The 25,955-nt window shown below is 40.6% G+C and overlaps 1 protein-coding gene and 1 pseudogene across 8 annotated transcripts in view; both read right to left on the minus strand.

Annotated features, from left to right (window-relative positions):
- LOC145784615 (uncharacterized) overlaps nucleotides 1–25,955 on the minus strand; it is a 141,492-nt gene that overhangs the window by 56,893 nt on the left and 58,644 nt on the right. The gene's annotated exons all lie outside the window — the stretch shown is intronic.
- Nucleotides 328–25,955, minus strand: part of LOC145777075 (uncharacterized) — a 35,059-nt pseudogene continuing 9,431 nt past the window's right edge. The window contains exons 12-30 of the transcript XR_014290314.1: nucleotides 25,351–25,518; nucleotides 24,314–24,450; nucleotides 22,382–22,586; nucleotides 21,762–21,896; nucleotides 21,016–21,194; nucleotides 20,311–20,377; nucleotides 19,798–19,993; nucleotides 19,375–19,537; nucleotides 18,603–18,786; nucleotides 17,662–17,761; nucleotides 10,504–10,630; nucleotides 10,093–10,241; nucleotides 9,571–9,739; nucleotides 8,378–8,467; nucleotides 7,523–7,668; nucleotides 6,941–7,111; nucleotides 6,239–6,567; nucleotides 2,746–2,854; nucleotides 328–2,272 (exon numbers count right to left, since the gene is read on the minus strand). The product of XR_014290314.1 is annotated as an uncharacterized LOC145777075 (transcript). The remainder of the gene's footprint in view (nucleotides 2,273–2,745; nucleotides 2,855–6,238; nucleotides 6,568–6,940; nucleotides 7,112–7,522; nucleotides 7,669–8,377; nucleotides 8,468–9,570; nucleotides 9,740–10,092; nucleotides 10,242–10,503; nucleotides 10,631–17,661; nucleotides 17,762–18,602; nucleotides 18,787–19,374; nucleotides 19,538–19,797; nucleotides 19,994–20,310; nucleotides 20,378–21,015; nucleotides 21,195–21,761; nucleotides 21,897–22,381; nucleotides 22,587–24,313; nucleotides 24,451–25,350; nucleotides 25,519–25,955) is intronic.

The following is a 25,955-nucleotide window of genomic DNA, read 5'->3' on the forward strand; positions in this document are numbered from 1 at the left end:
TCCGCTACTGTATTGTCTGGAAAACCCTGACAATAGAGTGGTGGAACTTGAAAACAGCTCACAGTCTTATATGCGGTTGGATGGCGCAACGGATAATGACTTGGTTTTCCGATTATGCAAACCTGGTTCGACACCCGGCAAAGCTAGTTGTTGAAAACACCGCTTCTACCAAGGGTGTAATAAATTGGGTGGGCGTAGTTGCTGAAGTAAAGGCGGCCGGGCCACCCTACTCTCGTTAGTGCTAAATGCTTACTACAATGAGAACCTTATCTTCTCATACCCGACACTTGAATCAAGTATGGGAGCACCTTTACCTTCAATCGTACGTACTTCTTCAGTAATTTTATTCCAAAAATTGTTTCAGCAATAATATCACAAAAATGTTGAAATGAAAGGTAAAATATAACATAAATTAAACCATTTGAACATTCCTCTTTGAGATAGCCTACAAAAAACATCATTTACTTACGTGGGCTACTTTGGCACTTCGACATCAACTGCCACTTCACAAAAATATTGTTTCTACTGCAAAGCATCAGTTTGATTTGGTTGCTAAAAAAGTTTATAAAAACGTAATTTATGGAAGGTGCTTTGCATTACGCCTATGGACTTGCACATCTAACAAATAAATAATACCAACGCCAACAAACACATCAACAAGCCGTAACTAAGTTTCAAAACTAAAATAAAATTTGGAGAATTGAAGTTGAAAATGTAGTCAACAAAAAAAAAAATATTACATTTTGTTTAGAAACTAGCATCAATTTCGTAAACGTTAAGTTTTTAGAATATTAAAATTTTTATTATTTGTAATTACGGCATGAAATATCTACTGGAGATAGTTTTTAGCCTTCTTTGGGCAAAAAGCATCACTACCTACACATCGAAATCCTTTATTATTACATTGAATCAATGTCCGCAGACAAATGTCTTTGTAAAAATGACAGATTTTACTATGTAGGTAGTTGCGCCGGGTATTTTCCGGTGTCCGACAAATTGTTCGTAAAATTAATTCTTCGTAAAACAATTCTTCCTAAAGCATTTTTTCGTGCATGCAGTTAAAATTTGATGTATACGAAGAAATGCTTTATGAAGAATTGTTTTACGGATTTCATTTTACGAAAAACAGTTTATGAACAATTGTTTTACGAACAATTGCTTTCGAACAATTGCTTTACGAACAATTGCTTACGAACAATTGCTTTACGAACAATTGCTTACGAACAATTGCTTTACGAACAATTGCTTACGAACAATTGCTTGCGAACAATTGCTTTACGAACAATTTGCCTATAGCCTAACCGTATTTTCCTGATGTTGATCAGAGTAAATTAGTTCTTCACTTGTAGCTTTCAGTGGGAGTCCGATAAAGTAAACAATCGTTAACCTATCCTTGTATGTTACTTTCGTACATTCTATTATTGTAGTGGTTGCATTGTGACGTCACTGTGAGGTCAGCTGCTACCAACTTGAACCTGATGAAGCTTCGGCCAGCAACAAGCTCGAACCTTCCATCGCTATTGAAAGATCGAGGCTTTCAATTAATAAAACAAACTTCAGAGTCATTCTAATGATCACCATATGAAACAGTCGCTCGATGCGTGGGCTCGATGCCAACTGAACAAATAGGTGGCAAGTTATTCAGAAAACAACGATCTCGCATGCATTGGAGCTACACTGGTTTCATAACTAGACTTGCAATACTGCAGCAATTGAAATAATCATCTGATACAATGATATCACTGTGACATTGTTGCCGAGAAATCTTTACTTTCTTTTCGTGATTTTATGTTAAGCTGCCACAAGATTTTGAAAACAATAAGCAAGAAAAAAAATGATAATCAACATATTTTCAGCATCTTGTGGAAGCTCAGCCTGTTAGCTATAAAAAGAACGTAAAAAAAACGTAATTTTATTCCTGACGAACAGTCTCGTTGTACATATGGAATCAAGATTATCTCCCATGGTATCACCATTTTATGTCTATACCAGGCTGGACCGTTTTTTCTTGCTCGAATGAGCAGCTAAAGAAGTGTCCATATCTTTGAAGGTTGGTTGAGACCTTGGCCGCTGTGGATGCGAACTGCTTTTAAAGGATAGTTTCGATGAAAAACTGTTTTCTTCGGGGGCGACTGCACGCATTGGCCTGGGATAGCCGCTCGGATTCTCGCTAGCCGTCGCTTTGTCTTCTGACCCTGACATCGAAGATTGTTCTTCTAAATCATCGGAGTCTTCGCTCGATCGAACTACTAATGTTGGCAACCCTCGTCTTCTGCGGAGTTTTATAAAGGCAATAAGTTCAAGAATACTAGCTCTAATACTAAGATAAGCCGCTTTGGTTTTGTTTGGTTTAGTTTTGAATCTTTATCCTCGGACTGACAAAGCCTTGATAGGTTATTCCTGGTACTTGTTCGCATACTTGTAGAGACTCTTGACGCAGGGCTGGTTACCGAGATTGAAAGAGTGAAGTATTCCGATTGTTGAAGTGTTGTTACCGAGAAATTATTCCATTCATTAGGTGCCGCTGAATGGAGAACAGTCCTGAAATGCGTTGCTCAAACGCACACCCCGAGAGTCGAACCAGCACCGCGTGATCTTGAGCCCGGCGCGTAACCACTGAGCTAACGGGGCGGACGCTTTAAATATGGTCCACCCCGATACCGCTGTTTGGCAATCCAATTGACTCTTTGGGTTTGAATAATGCTTTGAAAGAAAAAATATTAATAATTTATTTAAAAGTGTTACCCTGCTGAAGATGGGGAGGGGAGAGATGGGCTTGAAGTGGGAGTAGGTAAGTTTCCTAACTCTTCAGGATTGGGCTCATGGTCGTCAGGAGAAGGAGCTTTGGAAATTCTAAACGTGGAAAATACATTTCATTGAGTTTATTTGTAACGTTAAACAACATTTAAGTATGGTAGGCTACGTAGAAACAAAAATAGAAACACTGTAAAATAACTACCGGTATCTAAATATGTTTACAGGCTACAATAAATGTTGTCAACAGAACAAAAATAGTGCTCGTCGTCGTGTGAGCCTCTGGGGCCGAGAGTTTATCCTTTTACCACTCCAGATTCATGATGTTTCCGGACTAAGCTGGAAGGCTACTATAGAGCACTCAGTCTTTTATTTCATTATTCAAGATATGTAGGCTTGACCTACCAGCTACCACACCATTAGGTAGCTTGAAGATGGTACAATCGTTGATGTGATCTGTTCCGCAGCACCACATTCACAAGTAGATAAAGAAGTCATTCCCCATTAGTGTATGGTTGAGAGGAAAATCCCGACGCCCTTTCGGAGACGGTTGAGGCGCACCAACGCCTGTCTTTGTAATGCCAGGCCAGTGGGACGAGTGGAACCATGCCACTAAGCCATGTCGGCATCGGGGGTGAACAAACGGAGTCTGGTTGTGTTTGACTTCCATTTATGGTACGCCCAAATTAGCCGCGGAGATGTTTTGTCCATCAGCTTCGTTGATCAGAAGTTCAGCGGCTGGCACGAATGGGTTTCTTGATTTCAATCGATGGAGGTGCTTTCTTGGGGGAGCAGAGATCTTAGAATGGAGAAGATGATTGGGATCCAGTGCCCGTCGAACCAGAGACAGAGTGGCTTCTTCGCGAAAAAGCTCAACGGAGAAAACAACGCAACAATCTGTTTCAATCTTGTTGGGATTTTCAAAAGATCTGATATAATTTCACAAAAATTGAAACAGACTGTTGAGGTTATTTGGGTTGTAGTAAAGTCAAACATAAAGAATACATATAGGCTATCAATTTGTGAGGAACGTACTCGATGATGAACTGTTTTATTTTGATCAACGACGCACGAGTACAAAATAATTGACACGGCGAGAAGAACACAATAAACATAGCCAGGTCAGAGACTTTAAAGAACCGGCCTGCCACGCCCCGTGGAGGCGGGAAGCGGCGTGATTATGGGGTGGCGATGCACCCGGAAGGGAAGTCCACCAACTTAGGTCGCGGGGGCCAGGCTGGGGAGTCTAGGTACCTGTGGAAGGAAAGTGTGGATCAAGAATTTTGTGCAACTCGTCCGCAAAAGTTAGAATGGTGGAACGGGCCAGGGAGACGGGTTTAGCTTTCTGCAAACGCAAAAAGGTCAGCTGACGACGGGCCGGGCGACAGAGGTTTTATAAAGCCAGGCAGCGTCCACGTCTCCATCACGTGACCGTAACACAGGTACGTTTGACTCCTATACCCGGTCTGCCCGTAGGCAGAGCGGATAAACTTTGGGATCTCCCACGAGGAAGAGAAGCGTAGCTACAAGGACGATTTGAATACTCGTGGGAGACAAAATTTATACAAAATCTAGAGCAAAGGCTCAATTAATTGGTGTAAAAAAATAAGGTATGTGGGAATATATTGTATGCTTTACTTACTGGAAAAGTGTTGACGTTGAACCAACGAGCACGGATGTGCACTGGCCAGACGTTGAGGCAGGTTCGCCCAGATGGGTCGGGGGGACTAGCGATCGAAGCGTAGATATGACTAGGCTACGATACCAGGAAAAATATAGAATAGTGAGATGAAACTTTGGAGGTTGCATCGAGTTGATTGGGAAATCATGTTTATCGATGAGTTAAAAGCAACGCGAGGTTGATCCGAGCGGGAAAGAGCAGCATATCGGGAGAAGGTAGTGTGTGATATTGTCACAATCAACGTGCAATGCCTCGCGATGGCTTGCTTTTTATCTTCAACGAGCATGATGTTTTGGTTGTAGAATTCTGGTGCGATGTGTTATTATCGGTTATGACCTGAAGTAACCTTTGAATGAGAAATCTGTATTATGTAACGTATTTCTAGAATCATCTGTAAGCATGCAATTTTGGAAGGTTCTGTTGTTTTTCATGATTTCTGAGCGTCGTTTGTCATGACGTCATAAGGTTGTTTATCAGTAAATGTCCGATGGCGAAATATTTATTATGTAAGAATCTTCTACACCACGTGATATTCTTTAAACTTCTTTGAGCTTCTGCTTGTTTACATTTAATTCAACTTGACAGAACAATGAGTGGTGTGACATTACGTAACCTTCTCGAAGTTACTATACCGAGAAATCTTCTATAAATAGTGGTGTAATTTGCGTAATGATTATTCTGAGATTATTATTGAGTTGATGATGTGAATTATTATGAGTTGATTATGAGAGTTGTGTTATGAGTTGTGGATTGGTAGTTGCTGCAGAAATTATTGGTGATTGAGACTTGAAGTAATTGAATACAAGTAGATGAGAATTGGTGCTGATATAAATTGTGCTCGAAATTAGAGTTAGAAGAGAAGCCGTTTATTAAAGTCCTTCAAGAAGTTAGATTATCATTTCACTAGTAGAACTATTCGACATTTAATTGACTGTTTTCGGTTATACCCATTAAACTACGTCATTGAACCTTTCCAAGTCTCTTTCCTGGTAAGAGATAGAAAGAAATCGTGACAGATATTCTAAAATATTGAAATATGAAAATACAGATCCAGTGTTGTTAATGATATTACGTCATCGATAGATGATATGAGTCCATTCACGATATGCAATATATACTTAATTCATATATTGCTATTTTATTTTATTGATGATGATTGTATTCTTCATTGAGCTGCAGCATGCTGATGAAACGACAATTGTTTACAGATAAATTGATAATGAAACAATGGATTTAACATGACGTCACACAATTACTGGCGGGTTTTGAGGTGGTTTGCTGTCTTGCGCGCTCGGATGCTTACTGCAGAGCTTCTGCTGTTGGGAAATTGAGCTTCTGATCGCTGGAATCGTCTTTTCTATGACGTAGCCCCTCCACGAGTGAGCCCGGCGTTCCAAGCTTTCCAGACACGGAGGGAACCTTCGATTGAAAAGGAAGCCTCTTTTCTAGCCACCTCTGCTACCCCACGAGCAGGAACACCCAAGGCCGCCAAAGCCCGAGAGCTCAACGGAGCATAGCTCCCGAGGGAGCCTACGACGAACAGAAGTGACAGGACGTATTTCATGCAATAGCAAGCTTTCCTAAACATGTTTGGCCAGCAGCGCGCGTAGATGCCGCTTACATTGTTGCGTGATGTTGTAGTTTGTTTGTACATTTACAAAATTAGATCATTATTGAGCTGCTGGCAAAAGCTAACTTGAGGTCATTCATGTCACGCGCATAGAATTTTTACTGCAAACGAAAAAGTTTAAAGTTGTTCAAACCTTTCTATTGGAGATCTAATGGAGGCTTGATGGTGATCCTCAGGAAGATAATCTTCTGCAAAGAACGCACCGTCGTGATCTTCATCAGTTCCACGTCTAGGAGATGATCCTTCACTTCTTGATCTTCCTCTCGATGATGGGGTGTGCAAGTCGTGGTCCGAGTTCTCATCGAAGCTGACTCGTGTAGGAGACAACTGATCGTCCCGCGACCGCGAACGCTTCCCCGTCGATGGAGTGTATGGGTCCGTGACGTCATCAATCGCGGTGACGTACGTGAGCGTAGGAGAGAGAGGCATCATAAGGACGTTATTAGACTTTTGGGACTCTGAGGTGCTTCGTGAAACTTTTGGGATTCCTCCGGAAGATGATCTACAAGGTAAGATGATATACCGTTGATAGTTGTGATTGTTGACATATGGTAAAAACTAAAATCCTCTCAGACTTGTTCTACGATGAACCGCATAGTAAGATTGTATAATTAGTGAAATAAATTATCTATTTGACTTTTATGAATGGATTTTTAAGTTTTGACATTCATTACTTACTTAGCATCAACAATATCCTTGAGAAGTGTAGTTGTGCTTTAATGTTATAGTTGACTTCATGACATTTTACTGTTATAATTGAAATAACAAACATGGCTTAGTGTGGCGTCGAACTATGGTTGAATGAATGTGGTATGGAAGGAGCACTGTATGCTCAATTGAGTCAATTCTAGTGGTTCATTCTGAATGGTACAAACCTGCTTTTGGGTGACAATGAACTTGATATTTTAGGCTTTGTTTGAGGTATTGACAGGGTGGAATATCCTGGGTCAAGAGTGCTTGGCGGGGAACCGAACCCAGATCTTTCGTTCATTGTGTCATTGACATCGAAACTTTTGCTCAGGTTGGCCTTTTTCTCAAAACTGTGACTGAAATTGGGAAAAATTTATAAAACAAACTGAACATTAGTCATGAAATATTGTATAGTAGCCTATGACACAATAATAAAGTTATAACACAAAAATACATTTTACGCAAGAAAAGTTCAAACAAAATTTAACAAAACGCTGTAGCGAGTACATTCATGATTTTTAAGATTTGACTTTATTATTACACAAGAATCTGCATTTAAAAGTAATGCTAATTTTTGTAAAGATATATTGTATGAAAATTGAATACTTATAATTCGATGAAGAAACATTGTAACGTCATAAAATCCCCGATATATCGCTTTTCCAACTTATCGTCTCTTCTGTGATTTTGTTCTTCTCTATGACACGTAGCTACTGACAGTGACACAACAGTGATATAAAAACTAAATAAAGCGTAATGTTGTTTACCTTCCCGAATCGCTACTTCGTCTCAGCTTCTTCATGAACGAGGAAATCTTTCCTTTATCTGCTTTCCTATGCAAACTTTCAATTTCTTTCGTCATAGCACGAATCAATTGCTTCTTTTCAGACAATTTGCGTTCGAGATCTAAAATCTGCAAATGTAAACTACATCAATACAAGTTTGCAATATTATCAATCCTGGTCGTCGGATGCATAGTCGAGTGGCAAGAGCTCTGGTACGGCGCTGGAAAGAGCGCTGGTTCGACACCGCTCAAGAGCATGTGGTTGTGTCATTAGCAGAACACTTAAAGGCATGCCTGAAGGAGGACACGAAGATTGGCTTCCCGTTTACTAAATCTAAATCTTCAACCACCAGGTCTAAGCATGGATATACCACTCACAACGCAACACGACTTTGCTACTTTGAGGACTTTTGCAATTTCATAGTCTTACACCAAAGCGTGGTTAGAAGAGTCATTTTATAATGGTCATTTATATGTGTCAATAATGTGGAGAACTTAAATTTAAGACAACAAAAACAGAATATCTAAGGGAAGTTCATTAAGTTTAATTTAAACGATTAACCACAGATAAACTACTGTTTAGTTCGAAAAAGTTATTTTTTTTAATTAATTTCTTATAATAAACCCGTTAACTACAGGAAGAATAGATTAAACATATAAGCAGTTCTCCATCACAATCGCCCACTGTAGGCTACTGTAAGTAACCAAATAACCGGATCTGGTAGGCTGATGATCGGAGCTATTGGGTAGACGCTGATGCAATTTATATGGCACTGTTAGTGAAATATGGTAATTAGGCTACGTCACAATTGTTATCAGTTTCTAGAACGAATCTTACTTTTTGCATCTTCTCCGCGTTGCTGTGCTGAAGATGAATCTGTTCTACTTCGCCCTGACGTCGCGTGCCCTTTGACGTCATCTGTAGATCCTAATCACAATGTAATGTTACGAAATAATTATAATGTGTCTCCATGAATCGATCTTAGTCGCAAAACAGAAATAATTAAAATAACATAGATATGTCACAAAAGTCTTTGTTTTTTAAACAATTTAAGAAACGGAATTTTTGTAGCTAAGTCATCGCTGATTCGAGTGGACACTTCAGAATCGGTTGACCTTGGTTCGATACTAGCTCTAGTTATATCAGTGACACTTCAGAATCGGTTGACCTTGGTTTGATACCACCTCTAGTTATATCAGTGACACTTCAGAATCGGTTGACCTTGGTTTGATACTAGCTCTAGTTATATCAATGACACTTCAGAATCGGTTGACCTTGGTTTGATACTAGCTCTAGTTATATCAGTGACACTTCAGAATCGGTTGACCTTGGTTTGATACCACCTCTAGTTATATCAGTGACACTTCAGAATCGGTTGACCTTGGTTTGATACCACCTCTAGTTATATCAGTGACACTTCAGAATCGGTTGACCTTGGTTTGATACCACCTCTAGTTATATCAGTGACACTTCAGAATCGGTTGACCTTGGTTTGATACCACCTCTAGTTATATCAGTGACACTTCAGAATCGGTTGACCTTGGTTTGATACCACCTCTAGTTATATCAGTGACACTTCAGAATCGGTTGACCTTGGTTTGATACCACCTCTAGTTATATCAGTGACACTTCAGAATCGGTTGACCTTGGTTTGATACCACCTCTAGTTATATCAGTGACACTTCAGAATCGGTTGACCTTGGTTTGATACCACCTCTAGTTATATCAGTGACACTTCAGAATCGGTTGACCTTGGTTTGATACTACCTCTAGTTATATCAGTGACACTTCAATAAAACTTTAAGATAAATTTGTGTTCTTTTATAATATACTGTAGCAATCAAATTGATCACACGGGTTTGACTGCAGTTGCTTGGAAACAAAAGCACTCTCTGCGCCTTCTATGGGTTTCCGATGTCATCGGAGTAGCAAGGCGCGATGACGTAATGTCTGCATTGGTTACACTAAATTATTTTCATATCATACAAAGATTTTTTTTTTTGCTGCGGTAAGTTATATTCTTTCAGAACCTTCAGTTCATCCTGCAACTTAGCGGCTTCGCGCTCCGCATTGTTCCGTTGTTCCTGCAACAATGTGTTCTGGTCTCGGATGAGCTCGATTTCGCGTTGTAAAGTTGCAATCCTTGTTTCCAACCATTTGTTTCGTTCACATACTGTGCGGTACTGGTTTTCCAACTCTCTGTAAAACATTCTGTGGATTATGTTTAAAATTTATAATCTTCCATCTCATGCTATACTTTCTCATAAGAGCATGCTAGTAAAGTGAACTACCATACTTTCTAAAGAAAATTTCTGTTTCCAGCTACAAAATATGCCGACTGTGTAATTCGTTGAACAAGCATAATTATGTTAGGGGGTGTAACAGCACTCAATTTTGTGCTTACAACAAAGAAGAATTTCTATAACTTGGAGATATTTTTCTGTGAAAATAGCTTCAGCAGTAACGTATTCCTGAAAAATTAAGGATGCGGTTTATCACGGTTTTAATCAACCAAAATTAAAGCATATATTAGTACAGTGTTGCCAGATTACCTGTCAAGATCTTCAGGCAACGAAAGGGTAGCCGCGGTGGAGTTTGACTTGTCTTGGTCGTTAGGAAGTTGCTGAGCTGTTTTTCAAGGTTGAACTTTTCCTCTCGCATCTCATCAAGCTCCTTTAATAAATCTTGGCTGGAATCGTTTCTAGAAAACGAAGTTTCGTCAAGAATCTAATGAATCTGTGACGGCAACGTAAAAACCTTATGCTTACAGCTGTTCCGGATTTATCTTCAGCTTCTATTATCACAAAAGTCTTTCACACATTTCCATGTTTTTTAAAGCGATAAAACCAAGTGGCGTAATTTGTAAACCAATATTTGAACAAAAGGAACGTTCTATATAATTTGCTCAATGCTCTTTATTGGAAAATCTCTTCAATTTATTTCATTTGGGCTGTTTTACTTACAATGACTCCATGATGATAGCTTTCCCTTGCAATTCATCTCTTTCCTGTCGAGCTTTCTGCTCGAGTCTCTGACTATCGACGAATTTCTTCTTCAGATCACTGACGTGTTTTTCTTTAATTCCAATTTCTAAGCAACATTGAATCATTTGCTCAATTGCTCGATCACTGTGGATTGGCATTCCTCTATCAATTGTCTACACCATTGTTTACTCCAATAATATTCAACCCAGTCTGATTTTTAAACGAGGGTAGAACACGATGTGTAGTTATGCGCATATGGAAACCGTCAACACTGTGCAGCATTGCAATCAACCCGTCATCATGAGACCATATCGGGACCAGGCGCGAATCTAAGAGTTTTTTTCGGGGGGGGCCAGAAAATTTGAAAATCAATTAAAAAGAATGAAAAACTTAACAGATATGAACAATGATACTACGACATATACGATATGCTAGAAAATAGACATTAAAACAACCATTTTCATCAATTGTGATGCCGAGGGACTAATATCAGCTGTTTAGACTCATATCAAACCATTTGATGCGCAAACATACAATTTTTCACAAAATTTCGGGGGGGCCCGGGCCCCCCCCCATAAATCCGCGCCTGATCGGGACCAAAATAGATTGTTCCGGTAAAGCTAGAGAAATTATACAGTAGCGATGAAGAAGAAACGCTGACCAACATGTCAACAACATAAAATGCATTCCATTTTGTACAAACACATTATAATGTTGAAAGTAACGTAGGATGCTTGTTCGCAACATCAATCCATCACAAGTCACCTTCGATGGCTCGTTGTAAGTCACGCTTCAATGATTTAATTTCCTTCGTAGCCGCATTAAGAGAGTTTCCCGACCCGGAACTGTCGCTGTCACCGGAACTCTAAAGAAAAAATTATGGCAGAAGAATATCAGAAGTGAAACTATATCAGAGGGACATGTGAAGAGAGGGGCGTTCTTCCCGGCTATCAGCACAAGGCTGAGCACTCGCGAGCAGCTGCGATTCGCTAACCATAACGGTGTAGCTTCCACGCAAGCCATTCAGACTTTCCAATCAACGATATGTTTCTCGGCAGCCGATTTGTAGCAAGAATTGACAGCGATAGACACGTGTTTCGCCCATGAGGCTGGGCTCATCAGTATCGCACCGTATTCTGCCACAAATTTATTTGACCACCGCTTTACCAGTCAGTTTAACTCTTATCTTTGTGGAAACAAAGAAAGAGCCAACAAAACCAGCAGGCGCCAGGGCAGAGGACATGTGAAGAGAGGGGCGTTCTTCCCGGCTATCAGCACAAGGCTGAGCACTCGCTAGTACAGCGAGCAGCTGCGATTCGCTAACCATAACGGTGTAGCTTCCACGCAAGCCGTTCAGACTTTCCAATCAACGATATGTTTCTCGGCAGCCGATTTGTAGCAAGAATTGACAGCGATAGACACGTGTTTCGCCCATGAGGCTGGGCTCATCAGTATCGCACCGTATTCTGCCACAAATTTATTTGACCACCGCTTTACCAGTCAGTTTAACTCTTATCTTTGTGGAAACAAAGAAAGAGCCAACAAAACCAGCAGGCGCCAGGGCAGAGGACATGTGAAGAGAGGGGCGTTCTTCCCGGCTATCAGCACAAGGCTGAGCACTCGCTAGTACAGCGAGCAGCTGCGATTCGCTAACCATAACGGTGTAGCTTCCACGCAAGCCATTCAGACTTTCCAATCAACGATATGTTTCTCGGCAGCCGATTTGTAACAAGAATTGACAGCGATAGACACGTGTTTCGCTCATGAGGCTGGGCTCATCAGTATCGCACCGTATTCTGCCACAAATTTATTTGACCACCGCTTTACCAGTCAGTTTAACTCTTATCTTTGTGGAAACAAAGAAAGAGCCAACAAAACCAGCAGGCGCCAGGGCAGAGGACATGTGAAGAGAGGGGCGTTCTTCCCGGCTATCAGCACAAGGCTGAGCACTCGCTAGTACAGCGAGCAGCTGCGATTCGCTAACCATAACGGTGTAGCTTCCACGCAAGCCATTCAGACTTTCCAATCAACGATATGTTTCTCGGCAGCCGATTTGTAGCAAGAATTGACAGCGATAGACACGTGTTTCGCCCATGAGGCTGGGCTCATCAGTATCGCACCGTATTCTGCCACAAATTTATTTGACCACCGCTTTACCAGTCAGTTTAACTCTTATCTTTGTGGAAACAAAGAAAGAGCCAACAAAACCAGCAGGCGCCAGGGCAGAGGACATGTGAAGAGAGGGGCGTTCTTCCCGGCTATCAGCACAAGGCTGAGCACTCGCTAGTACAGCGAGCAGCTGCGATTCGCTAACCATAACGGTGTAGCTTCCACGCAAGCCATTCAGACTTTCCAATCAACGATATGTTTTTCGGCAGCCGATTTGTAGCAAGAATTGACAGCGATAGACACGTGTTTCGCCCATGAGGCTGGGCTCATCAGTATCGCACCGTATTCTGCCACAAATTTATTTGACCACCGCTTTACCAGTCAGTTTAACTCTTATCTTTGTGGAAACAAAGAAAGAGCCAACAAAACCAGCAGGCGCCAGGGCAGAGGACATGTGAAGAGAGGGGCGTTCTTTCCGGCTATCAGCACAAGGCTGAGCACTCGCTAGTACAGCGAGCAGCTGCGATTCGCTAACCATAACGGTGTAGCTTCCACGCAAGCCATTCAGACTTTCCAATCAACGATATGTTTCTCGGCAGCCGATTTGTAGCAAGAATTGACAAAGCTTGAAAAATTGAAAAAGCTTTCGATAGAGTTAGTCACTCCTTCCTCTATGGAATTCTGAAGAAACTCGGAGTGAAACCAATAATGATGAACTACCTGTCTTTGGTTTACAACAAAACAAAAAGCAAAATAGAAATCAATGGAGCTTTAACAAAACGAATCAACGTCAAAAGGGGCATACGACAGGGTTGTCCCCTCAGCATGCTCTATTTCATAATCTGTGCCGACGTGTTGACCCGTCGCATAGAGAAAAACCATCTGATCAACGGTTTTCGCTTTTCCAAGCTGACAATCAAAATCCAGCAATATGCGGACGACACCACATTCATCACAAGAGACATTCCATCTCTCAAAGAAATCAACAAAGAACTAGCCATCTACCAGACGATGTCCGGCCAGAAAGTGAACCAGGGAAAGACCCAGATCCTGGCGTCCAAACCTGATCTGGCCCAAAAAGCTCAACAGCTCTTTCCTGAAGCTGCGATCTTGAACAACGTCAAGATCCTGGGCATCTGGCTAGGAACAAACAAAACAGAACTCGACAAGATGAACTGGCAGACGGCCATCAAAAAAACTCAAACGATCGCCAACATCCACAAACCACGAAGACTCTCCCTCTATGGAAAGATCTCGATCATCAACACTCTCTTGGTACCCGTCACTTTGCATCTGAGTAGAGTGCTGATGCCAACACAACAACACATCAAAGAACTAAACAAAATCCTATTCGGCTTCCTCTGGTATCCTTCACCATTCGAACAGCTCCAGAGAAGCAAGACATTTCCTCCTGTCAAAGACGGAGGCATCAACATGGTAGACATCCAATCAAAATTCCAAACTAGTCGCATAGACAGAATTCGGCACCTCTTCTCACTAGAAGACGCAACCGAAATCTGGCACGAATGGGCCATGTTCAATTTGAGTTACAGAATGAGACACATTAATCCTCATCTGTTCTCCAACAGCATTCCGCATGCCCCAATTCCAAACGAAATGTATGCGGACATCTTCAAGTCCTTTTGCAAACTCAAAGCTTTGAAACATGACTGGGAAAATACTTCCTACAAAAATATCTACATCAATCTGAAAACGCAAAACGAAAAGAAGACTGACAAGATTGATCAAAACGGAAAGAAGATTCCTTGGAATGAAATCCTCTTGAAAAACAAGGGAATTAAACTCCTCCTTCCACCGTACCTATCCTCCATGTCCTTTCGGATTGCACATGGAGGATACAAATGGGGAGATTTTAATAGATCAATACATTCTGACAGAATAACAAATTGCAAATTCTGCAGAAAACAAGAAGACAATGTGGCCCACGTCCTCACCAAGTGCTCCTTTGCGCTAGGAATATGGGAGCGACTGAAACAACAATATCTTGACCTAACCAAGGAAGACATGGAAATAACAAAGGACATGATCCTCTACAACCAAATCCCTGACGGACAGAAGAACAATCCGATTCTTTTGACCATGATGAATGTCGCCAAACACACCATCATCCAAAAGAAGATATCTCTGGACATAGGCGACACATATATACAGGACACAAAACGGTCCACCATTCAAGCCCTGTGGGTCATCATGACAAAAACGAAAGACATAACACAAAAACATAACATCCCTTTGTCATCTGACATTTCTACTCCTTCTAAACCTCCTCCTACGGTCAGAAGAAAGAAGAACCAGTCGAGATCCACTCTTCAACCGCCTTCTCAGTCGTCCTTGGTGGTAGGGATGACTGATTGCAGCGGTGGATCTCACTAGCACAGTACGGTCGTAGATCATCTTTGAAGAAGCTTAGACAGCCAAGGGCGTAACAACCCACCTTTAACCCGTCCCTCTCACTCATCTACAACGGCCTGATGCCGGAAGAGTGATTGCAGCGGGAGATCTTTAACCGTCCCTCTCCGTTGTCCCACTCGCTCTGGGATGACAGGATTGCAGCGGCCCACTCCATGATGACTCTGGGGTCAGCGAAAGCTACCCTCCCTCTGGCCGCTCCTCTCTGGCATCTCCGCCAAATGAGATGTCAGACTGCAGTGGCCCGTTTTTCTCCAAACAGGTGCCCTTCTTGAAGCGGGCAACAAGAAGATACACACACACAAACAAACTCAAATAAAATTTAAAAATTAATTATCTACCAAAACACGCTAGTTCTCATGCTTGACCCGCCATCTCCTAGTCTGCTCCAAGATCAGCAAGAGAAAAGTCGAGACAGGCAGACCAGCTTGAGGCAGCCACTAACCAAACATTTATATCCACAGATTACCATCTACCGCGGTGGGTCCCTTCGGTCGTAGTGAGTCCCTCGCCTCCCTGGTAGGTATCTACCATGTAAGTATGGTGTGCCTGCTGAGTGTTTGGGTGTGTGGACGGCTCCCGGAGCGGACGCACTAATGATGAGACAGGAAACAAATCCATTCCATATGGACAATTTGTAAACCTGCAAGATGTAGTGGTATCCATCTTGAACTCTGAGCGTTGCGCAAAAAAAAAAAAAAAAAACCCAGCCTCATGGACGAAACACGTGTCTATCGCTGTCAATTCTTGCTACAAATCGGCTGCCGAGAAACATATCGTTGATTGGAAAGTCTGAATGGCTTGCGTGGAAGCTACACCGTTATGGTTAGCGAATCGCAGCTGCTCGCTGTACTAGCGAGTGCTCAGCCTTGTGCTGATAGCCGGAAAGAACGCCCCTCTCTTCACATGTCCTCTGCCCTGGCGCCTGCTGGTTTTGTTGGCTCTTTCTTTGTTTCCACAAAGATAAGAGTTAAACTGACTGGTAAAGCGGTGGTCAAATAAATTTGTGGCAGAATACGGTGCGATACTGATGAGCCCAGCCTCATGGGCGAAACACGTGTCTATCGCTGTCAATTCTTGCTACAAATCGGCTGCCGAAAAACATATCGTTGATTGGAAAGTCTGAATGGCTTGCGTGGAAGCTACACCGTTATGGTTAGCGAATCGCAGCTGCTCGCTGTACTAGCGAGTGCTCAGCCTTGTGCTGATAGCCGGGAAGAACGCCCCTCTCTTCACATGTCCTCTGCCCTGGCGCCTGCTGGTTTTGTTGGCTCTTTCTTTGTTTCCACAAAGATAAGAGTTAAACTGACTGGTAAAGCGGCAGAATACGGTGCGATACTGATGAGCCCAGCCTCATGGGCGAAACACGTGTCTATCGCTGTCAATTCTTGCTACAAATCGGCTGCCGAGAAACACAACAGAGGGACGTATTAAGTGTTTAATGCATTAAAGTTAATAGTAAGTTAAAGTTAATTGTGTTAAAGCTAATAGTTAATAATATTTACGTGCTTATTGCTTAAACTTTTAAAGCATTCAATTTAAGTGTAGAGCAAGAATTGTCGGTATGCAAAAATAAATTATGCTTTAGTTTTAGTCTCTTCGTAATTATTGTATACTCAATAACTCATGTTGTAAAGAACCTTCTTGCATCAATCATTTTGAAGAATCATTATAATCAATGGGCTACAGGAAAGCCTTCAGGTTTTTATGGTTAAGTTATTGACATTTTGAGCAAGGTATTTCTTGTCAATTCTGCGATTGAAAATGAAGTCATTCCGCAAAACACGATATTACAATTAACTTCAGATTTTTTACCAAATGTAAAAGATTTCCTAAAACTTGAAAGTAATTTTATTGTTCAGAAATTGGCTTAAAAAATCTTTGTGTCTGCTGCACAAAGACTTAAGAAAGACTCGATGTATTTGCTGCGTTGAGAAGCCATATAATGGCTACCACCGCTGAACGGAAGATTATATATATATTGCCGGACAGAATCTATGGATCGCCATATGGAACATATGGATCGCCGGACAGAAGATCCTAACCACTTGCTCTACGCAAAACTCCGCCTCCCATCTCAGGAATCTTCCTGGCGATTGAAGTCAAGACACCCTTTTGTATCAGCTGCCCTTGCATTATTACAACCATTCAGTGATTATACCACCAGTGCAGCACAATGCATGGAAGACACTTGGAAAACAGCATGGTGTGCCATGAACAACAAACTCCAGGGTTTTATACCTCTCTCGGTGGCGCGCCCCTTTGGTATGGACCTGGCCCGGCCGACTTCGGTCAAGCTCAATAGAATGGAACACCATGTGTAGTAATGCACATATGAAAACCGTCCACACTACAGTATATAGCAATCAACCCGTCATCATGAGACCCTATCGGGACCAAAATAAATTGTTCCGGTGAAGCTGGAGAAATGATGCAGTAGCGATGACAAAAGAAATGTTGACCAACATGTCTGGGTGTAGATTAGACGAAGTCAACAACATAAAAGGGGTTCCATTTTGTACAAACGCATTTCATTTTGAAAGTAGCAAAGGATGCATATTGCATAATGATCCATAACATCGATCCATCACAAATCACCTTCGATGGCTCGTTGTAAGTCACGCTTCAATGATTTAATTTCCTTCGTAGCCGCATTTACAGAGTTTCCCGACCCAGAACTGTCGCTGTCACCGGAACTCTAAAGAAAAAATTATGGCAGAATATATTACACATATTACACTTAACTTTGGAATCTTTATCAAATGTAAAAGATGTTTTAAAACTTGAAAGTAATTTTATTGTTCACATAATGGCTCAAACAAGTCTTTGTGTACGGTAGACTGCTCCACAAAGACTTAAGAAAGGTTTGATGTCTTTGCTACATTGAGAAGCCATATAATGGCTACCCAGCCGAAAGGAAGCCATTACACCCCTGGATCGCCGGGTAGAAGATCCCAACCACTCGCTCTACGCCAAACTCAGCGTCCCACTTCAGGAATTTTCCTGGCGATTAAAATCAAGACACCCCTTTGTACCAGCTGCCCTTGAATTATTACAACCATTCAGTGATCATGCCACCAGCGCAGCACATTATATGGAAGACACTGGGAACACAGCATAGTGTGCCACCATGGTGGTGCCACCGATACCACCATGGTGGCACACTATTGGTGGCACACACTAAAAACAACATGGTGTGCCACCGATACCAAACTCCATGGTTTCATACCTCACACGGTGGTGCGTCCCCTGGTATGGACCTGCCCTGGCCGACTTGAGTCAAGCTTCACAGAATGGGAACAGGAGTCTGCCGTTTCCATTCCAATACGTAAAAGTGGGTTCTGGCTCCCTCATCGGCCTGGCGGAATAAACTGATGACATTGTCATTCTTGAATATCCCATTTACAAGGCATAAAATTGAATGCATGGTATAGCAGCACTGGACGAAGCTACACTCACCTGGTTTTCCATCACCTGCCCTAAAATCTGAACAATCCTGTCTCACATGAAAGAAGACGGTTGAGATGCGCAAAACTTACTGTTCTATTTCGTTCCAGTTGTTTCTTCAGCGCTCCTATCATTGTGCTGTGAGATGTCTTCAGCGATTCCAGCTCAACAAGTTGCATCTGGAGGACCGCGTTCTCCGCTTCTGCGGCTTCCAACTTCGCGGCTTTGATGCGTAGATCGGCGCTGGATTTTTCATCTAGCCTTTTCTCTGGCGAACTGCTTTGAAAGTTCATTTTCTTATCAAAAAATATCGATGATACATATGAGCTACTAAATTCTGCGCAAAAAAATTATCACCAAAATAGTGTCTTAGTAATAATGCATTTTTGTTTGAATTGATGAAAGTAGTTCAACATATCACAAAAAGCTCACTTGATTTCAACTAAATTAAAAAAAATCCAAATTAGCAACGTTAACAAAATCGCTTTAAATAGGAACCGTGCCATGTCGAAATAAGCTGCAACTAATAATAGTCGCTCTAGTAATAGTCGCTCTACAATCGTTTAAGTCTTATTTGCGAGAAGGCTCATTTTTAATTTTGTATAAGATTTAGAATGTCATCACATTATTACTCATTTATTCTTACTGCGTTATGCAAGAAAGAATACAATAGGTACATTTTTTTTAAAGTTTTTGGTATGACCCGACCTGGAATCGATCTCAGGTCTACCAGCACTAGAGCCGAAGGCTGAGGCATGATCTTCATTGAACACTTTAGCTTGAAAGAGGGCCAAGCAATGAGCTACTCAAAAATATGTAAAAATTATAAAATACATACACAAATTTAATACACATCCATCTTACTTGTTAATTGTTGCATTCTTCATCTCTTCTAACTGCTCCTCCAGGATTTTAATTCGATCTTCTGCTCGCTTTTTCCCGTTTCCCAAGACAGCACACTCTCCTTTTAAAACTGAAACTTCTTGATTCTTTTCCTTAAGAACTTGTTCCATCCATAACATTTCAGCTGAATATAGACAAATAATTTCGCTCAAAAGGTTTTAAATGAAGGCAAAACGACAAAACAACATCAACAGACAATGTTGCTGTCGGAAATAGATTATGTTTATTTTTCAAAGTTAGTAAGAATAATGTCTTCAAGTAAGAAGAAAAATTGTAATTTAAAAGCAAAGGTTGTTTTCCTTTTGAAATTTTTAGGTTATATGGATTATGTCTGTATTGTAATATGTTTGATTTTGTTGTGTGTTGAACTGTTTAGATTTTTACCTTTTATGCCTTTCAATTCCGAATTGTTGTCACTTGTTCTTCGCGATTGATCGCTTTGTAACGTGTTCAGTTCATCTGACATGCTGGCCAAACTTCCATAGTTTAAGATTGATATGATGATTGATGATATGAAGCCAAAAGCGAAAATGCAAAACTCGTCGTTGAAACTTTTATTTAGACTTTGGAGCATAACCTTCTGTGCTTCAGACAAAAGTATCCGAGCCCGTCGATGCCTGGTTCAGGCGAGGAAGTTGTAGAAGAAGTTTGGTGTTACGTCACAATGAAGGGTGTGATTGCAGAACATTTAGATTTAATAGAAAGCGACATGCAATAAGGCGGAATGCTCTTTGAAAGCAGATATTGTGAAAGACAAGAGCTGCCACAACGGATATATGTCTATTCATTCTATTTAGAAAAATAGATAATAAGCATCTAATACTTGCAGTTTCAACGTGTGACAACGTAAAAGCTACCCAGCAAAGGTGGTTTTACTATCCAGCTGCCCCAACTGACCTGTCGTGCTTGGGTGAGTTGCTCAGCAAGAAGTTGGTTCACTCCTTTTAGAGTGGTGACGTCACCAAGGGATTCAATCTGATAAAATATTGGGAAGAATGAATTAACAAAAGATTATTAAAAAGGAGTTTGCAGGATTTTATTTATTTTTTTAGTTGATTTTCCTTTTGAAAAATGCGTTTCACTTTGAACATTTGTTTTATGGGCACGTTATGAACTGATGTTAGGCTGAAACTATTCTGCTGCTACTTTTTTGTAAGAGGAGGCTTCCTGCCTCCAGTGGTCATGCAGTGCTGGTGTATGTTGACTCCAGTACAGACTTAATATCAATGGAGTCTGCATCAAGAAGATGAGTAGGGAATCTACACATGACGCATCATAGAATTGTAAATAAAATGATTTTATGCTAATGCTGATATGATAATGGAAAATTTGTTTGCTTTTGAGATGCGATTGAAAGCGAGACAGAAAATAACATGAAGTGCCTGGCTGGTGAGTCAGTTTATTGGGTTGAGACCGTTCTAGGGATCGAAACTCGACCGGTTAGGGCGAAATTTATATATCGCATATTAATATTATTATTACATCACATAGTTACGTTTATTACAAGAGTGCAAGTTCGACAGGAAGATATTCAAATAAAAGTTTGCGTAATAGTAGCTTGAACTTAAATATCTAGAGTGAGAAAGTTTGGCAAATATTTTTTCATTGCATTTAGGTCTACTGGTCCTTACCGAAGTATCCCTTGCCAATTTATTTTTATTTTTGACAAGATTGTCTCGTTCTGATTCTGTTTGTTGTAATCTTGTTTTCATCAAAGCCAGTTCGGCTTGCAGCTTTTCAATTTGAGGCTGACAAATATTTTCACTTGTAGTCTTGGACGGCTGAAAAACAGTAATTTGCTTGTTGATGTAGTTTATACATAGTAATTGGATACTTCTAAAAGTTTCAATGTAAAAGTAAAAGTGTCCTAGACCCAGGATCCAAATCTAACAAGAGTTTTCAAACAGCGGATAGAAAGTGAGAATGAAATCTTTAAGTTAATCATCTTAATTTCACTCAGTAAAATAGTGATTTAAACCGGTGATAGAAGAGGGAGACATTGTGAATGACAATTTATTTTTATGATTTAATTTGTTCGATTGTGTCTTCAGTAATCCAAATGTCAGGTTCAACTAATCAATAAACCAGTGTTTTGAATCTTGCAAACAGCACGCTCATGGAATAAGTAATCATATGTTTTTCTACCAATACTCACTGATGTTTCTCGGCAGTCGAGTGTAGCAAGAATTGATAGACATGTGTTTCGCCCCCATAAGAATGGGCTTATCAGTATTGCACCACTAATTCATGTCACATAGTTCTCAGCCGCTGCTTTTTGTTAGTCAAATGAGTCCTTACCATTGTGGAAAAAAACAATTAAACTAACTGTCGCCTAACAAAATACTCACTGATTTGGCCAGAATGTCCCTCTGCATCTCCAACACAGTGATCATCTGCTGGTTTTCTGCGCATTCTTGGGAGAGTCGCTTTTGTTCGGAACGCAAGTGATTGAGTTCCTCATCAGCGACTTGCGCATCATTCAGCTGAAGACAAGAGAGATTTCGTTTCAATTGATCTTCGTTGCTAAAGTCGAGATCTTAATCAACTGAGTTATTGATTGATTAATTGAATCTTTATCCTCGGACTGGGAAAGCTTCTTTGAGAGCTTTATCCTGGCAGTTTCGCATACTTGTAGACGTAGAGGCTTTGAATCACTGACGCAGGCCCGGTCGCTGTGATTGACAGAGTGAAGTTTCCGATTGTTGAAGTGTTGTTGTCGGGGTATTATTCCATTCATTTGATGCCGCGGAATGGAGAGCGGTCCTTCACATGCGTTGCTCAAGCGTACACCCCGAGAGTCGAACCAGAGCCGCTTGATCTTGAAGCTTCTTTTGTCACAAAGTCACTCGCTAACCAACTGAGCTATCGGGAAGCACAAAGGCAGACAAAGATTTCAACTGATATCGTAACTAACCCAAACGTTACGGCAATGCTATTATTAAATCGTTTGCTTCTTTATACGACATGCCTGGATCTCTAACGTTCTTCTTTGCGCCTCCTCGAGAGCTAAGCTCTCCTCAGCTTCTCGCCTTTGGGTGAGGCAATCGCTCAAGTCATGCTCCTTTTCTTCGACCAATGAGGTAAGCTTTGAACAAGCCTGCCTCCAGTAGTCAAGTTGTGCTTGTGTGTGTTGGTTATTGGATTCAATTTCCTCTTTTATTCTTGAATATTGCCGAATTAGAAAATTTTAGCAGAATTTTTCTTAAAATAAAAACAACATAAAATTGTTCTTCAATTAAGGTTTTGAGAGTGTTAAAGCTGAATTTTTCTTTCCAATACTTCGACTGAAATGCGTTTATTTAATTTATATTGTGAATTATATCGCATGGGTTGGTTCAATAGACGTAGTTATTCCGGTGTTTCGTGTTAAATAAGCATATACAACTTAACCAATACAAGTCGAATTTGGGCTCCACCATAGAGCCCAGCACTAGTTGCAACGTTAAGGTGACTGCAGTGCATTAATATCATAATAGCCCAACAATAAGTAGTCAACTCAAAAAAATTAATTCTTGCAATCACGTAAATGACAACAAATCGAGACAGCAAACCTCAATTGCGACAAGTTGGTGAAAAAAGTGTTTTCCTGCCACGAGGCACTTTCAATTTTTTTTCACTTTAGTTCACTTTTAGTGTTCTAATTTGTGAGGAAATAAAGTTTATTCTATCTATGGCTATTATCTATGGCAGGGGTCACCAACTGGCGGGCCGCTACGGTCCGCCACGCTGTTATGTGCGTCTCGCGGAAGGTATCAGGGTACAAGTATAACCAAAAATACTTTTCTTGAGGAGTTAAAGAGCATCAAAGCAGAAAACATTTTCCGGGAAGCATATTTTCGCTTTGCATACGATTCCACCGACCGACCAATCAGATTATAGTTCTAGGTTGGGGTTGCTTAAAGTTATTCCAATGCGATATCGAGCCACAAAGTGGAATTAAAGCGATCAAAGCGATATCGAGCCACGCGTACAAAGTGGAATTACAGCATTATGCTTCCGGGCAGTTGAAAAATATTTAGCTTAGTACTGCAAAATATTGTTAATCAACAATCCTTGTCATGCTGATAAGCACAGCAAGTGGCAGTTGTCTGATAATAATCAAAGAAAGACGGTTTTATAAACTCTCACAAAAAGGATGAAAAACCAATTCATTGCTTTTTTAGAGGGAACGCTGTTCATGAGGTAGGATAGAAACGTTTTTTCGGTGATTTCCAAAAGCGTTTGTTTCATGGTGCCTGGATTCTCTCTCTCTGTTATTGGAGCCTATTTTCACTGACATGTTTGCAGGTCACTATTGTTGCCTGTATTGCGATGTCAAACATTTCCTTGTTTACTGAAACTGTTAATTGCAAGATATCGTTTGTGAAACGAAGTAACAACACCACACTTGCTTGGGGATCAATATTCTGATGAAACCGCTCGCCTCGCTAAAAGTGCGCAAAACCAGTGGCCCTCGTTTATTAGACATTATTAACGAAGAAAAAAGTGTTGTTAACGGAGCTTGGCCTGGCAGTAGCGTTGTTCGACTAATTTTGTCGCTGCGGTATTCTAAGATAAATATTAACAACATGTAACGCTGGATACTGGGTACGAAATGTGTTCTTTTCTAACATGAGAGTCAACCTACATAAAATTTTATTAGTGCGGCCCGCCACAGCTCTCCTTAGTGCCAAAGTGGCCCGCACGCAAAAAGGTTGGTGACCCCTGTTCCAATTTATGAGGAAATACGTTTATATGTAGCCTATCGCAAGACATGCGACTAAATCGTTATTTGTTGTGGTTTAACTTCCGCCAGAAGATATTTACCTTTGCATGATTCCTTACTACAAAAGTGCAACAAATTTTAAGAAATATGTCTTTATTGCAATGTTGCAGCAAGCATTGTGACATCACACTCACCGATTGCGCATCTCTGAACTGAACGTTCGCTCTGTCTTTATTGTGACGTAGCTCGGCGATATCTTTGCTCATTTTTTTCATTTCCTCTCCGTGATGTTTTTCCAAGTTTTCAAAACTTTCTCGAAGAGCAGATAGTTTCTATTGACCAGAGCAACATCATTAGTTACTGTACAGAACTAAGTTATTAAAACGTTGTAGAAAATTCTAGTTAGCTTACTTTCGTTTAAAATAAATCTTAGATTTTCATGACCTTGAGGTTTAGGAGTGGGCTACCCTGGTAAAAAAAGGTGAGTCCGATACTTGAATCCAAGCATCGGGGGATGAGAAGATAAGGTTCTCATTATACTAAGCCTTCGGCACTATAGAGAGTAGGGTGGCCAGTTCCTTTCTCTCGGCCGCCTTTACTTCAGCAACTACGCCCACCCAATTTATTACACCCTGGGTAGAGGTGAGCGGTGTTTTGTCAACAACCAGCATAAGCCGGGAGTCGAACCAGATGATTGCATGATTGGAAAACGAGCGCCTTACCCGCTGCGCCATCCCACCGCTATCCTGGTAGCAACTAACAACTAGTGAGCTTATTTGTTCCACAAGATCCGGTACAAGATAATGAGAGTTAGTTATGAATCTTCAACCAATTTGTAAAGCTTTGGTAGAGAATTTGCTTTGTTGAACCATAGACAGACAAAACAATGTAACATTAGCGGGTTTAACATGTTTTATTATACAACGAAATATTATATAAAAATAAACTCAAACGTTTTCGACACGTACGTGTGTCCTCATCAGACATAACTTTAAATCTGCAGTATACATAAAATGAAAATAATAAGATTAATCTGACTATGCCTTATAATGTTTGTTATATATAATATATTGTTATAAAGTTTGTAAACGTAAACAAATAAAACCTCTCCTTTGCACACGTAGGTGAGATAGCTATGGAAATTGCCGGTTTGACATCACGTGAAGACATGAAAAGTTTGACCAAACAGTGTCAGTTAAACTATTTTTTAAACAAAATAAAAGCCAACAAACCGTTAAAGCATCTTCCTTTTCACAGGCCAGCTGAGACTTTTGTGCTTCTAATAGCGCCGCCTTCTGGACGTCCATTTTGTGAGTCCCTTCCATTTCTTTAAGTTTTCTCTCCAGCGCGTCCACTTCTGGGCGAAGTTGAAGAACTTCCTTAGTCAGCTGCTTACAATGCTAGAACACAAAACACACCAGAATCAAAATTATTTTGTCAAACTTGAATCAAATTATAAAGAAGCAATAAAAAAAATCCCTTGAAGAACTGCCGACGCCACAACTATGAAATTACAAGTTGTCACTGAAATAGTGTAGTTTGCTGATCAAATAATCTTTCTTCTTGAAACCTTATTTCATTAAAAAACACTAACCGGTAAAATATTATACAATAGGCTACTTAGTTTTCACTGGTTCAGCATATTTTAATTTATATTTTTTTAACATTTAAAAGTCAAAGTTGTATCAACTATTAAGCCGTAAATTTAGCCGCACGTATAAAGTTTCTTTTTTCTGCCATAACTGATGTAAAATCACCGATATTTCTTTACACGAAAGTTGCAAGTCTTGAGAAGGCGTTCATTTTTACAATTTTAACTTCACTTACAAAACCCGTA

Source organism: Aplidium turbinatum, chromosome 1 (genome assembly GCF_918807975.1).
Source record: "Aplidium turbinatum chromosome 1, kaAplTurb1.1, whole genome shotgun sequence".
Taxonomy (NCBI): Eukaryota; Metazoa; Chordata; class Ascidiacea; order Aplousobranchia; family Polyclinidae; genus Aplidium; species Aplidium turbinatum.